We start from the raw sequence: 1,257 nt of genomic DNA, 5'->3' as shown, positions 1-1,257 counted from the left end.
CCCCCCCCCCCCCCCGCAGGTGGCCGCCCTGCCCAGCCTGCACACCCTGCAGCTCGACAACGTGCGCTACTCGCGCAACAGCCTGGCGCAGCTGACTCGCCTCACCACCCTTCGCCGCGTGTCGCTCCACGCCTGTGCTGTGCCGCCGGGCCTGTCGGTGCTCACCGGCCTGGAGGTGCTGGGCGTGGAGTGGTCCACTGACCCCGACTTCGCATCCGCGGCCCTGTCCGCCGCCCTGCCCTGCATCTCGCGCCTGACGGGGCTGGTGGTGGAGGGCCTCCCGGCCAGAGCGGCCCCGCTGCAGTCCCTGGCGTGGCTTCCGCGCCTGGAGTGGCTGTACGTACAGCACCGCGACGCCGTGGCGCCGCAGGGGCTGCCGTGCGGTGCCTGGCAGCGCAGCCTGCGCGTCCTGTTTGCGCCGTCGGAGACGGTGCTGCGCTCCGTGCCGCTGCTGCGCGGCGCGACGCGCTTGGAGCGCCTCGCGGTGCTGGGGTTCCCCGCATTGGGGGCCCTGTCGGAGGAGCTTACGCGCTGGGACGACTTCTGGCAGTGGGTGGCCGAGCCTGGCAGCCTGCGCCGTCTGGTCGTCGGCGGCCCGGCCCGCACCTGCGACGTCGCCCTGGTCCTGCAGCTGCTTAACGTGGCGCTCGCCCGCCCAGGCCTGATAGCTGTTCATCCCGGTGATGACTGCGGGATGACCAGGAGGCAGCTCATTGGCCAATGGGCGCCCGTGTAGTGTTGACCAGCACGAGGCGGCGCGTCATGCCGTGCCAGGCCGCGCGTTGTTTTGCCCCGCCCCCGTCGCCGCCGTCGCCGCCGTGGCCGCATTATTACTTCCTGACTTTGCGCCTCTTGCACAGCAGCGCCAGCGCCCAGCGCGGCGCCCTAGCGCCGTGTGTCATGCAACTCCGCGACGGGCCACCGCCTTGGCGGGGGGGCGGGGGGGGCGGGCGCCACTGGCGGCGGCGGGCGGCGGGCGGCGGGTAGCGGCGGCGGCGGGCAGCGGCGGTGGCGGTCTCCGGCGCTCGTTGCTTGTGTGGGCTTAAAGTCTGGTAAAGCAAGAACTAGCTTGCAACATAGACTCCCCGCCGAAACGGGACGGGAACCGGGCGAAAGCAGAGAAAGCAATAAAACAGGGGTGGAGCAAGGCGACATGCAACGCAAGCAGCTGACAGGGCACGCATCGAAACGTGTGTATGACTGGCAAAGTGGCATGGCGCATTGGGGAGAAACGCAACGGTACGGGAGCATGGGCTG

The sequence above is a fragment of the Chlorella variabilis genome (genome assembly GCF_000147415.1).
Source record: "Chlorella variabilis unplaced genomic scaffold CHLNCscaffold_14, whole genome shotgun sequence".
NCBI classification, from domain to species: domain Eukaryota; kingdom Viridiplantae; phylum Chlorophyta; class Trebouxiophyceae; order Chlorellales; family Chlorellaceae; genus Chlorella; species Chlorella variabilis.
This window is presented reverse-complemented; position numbering follows the sequence as displayed.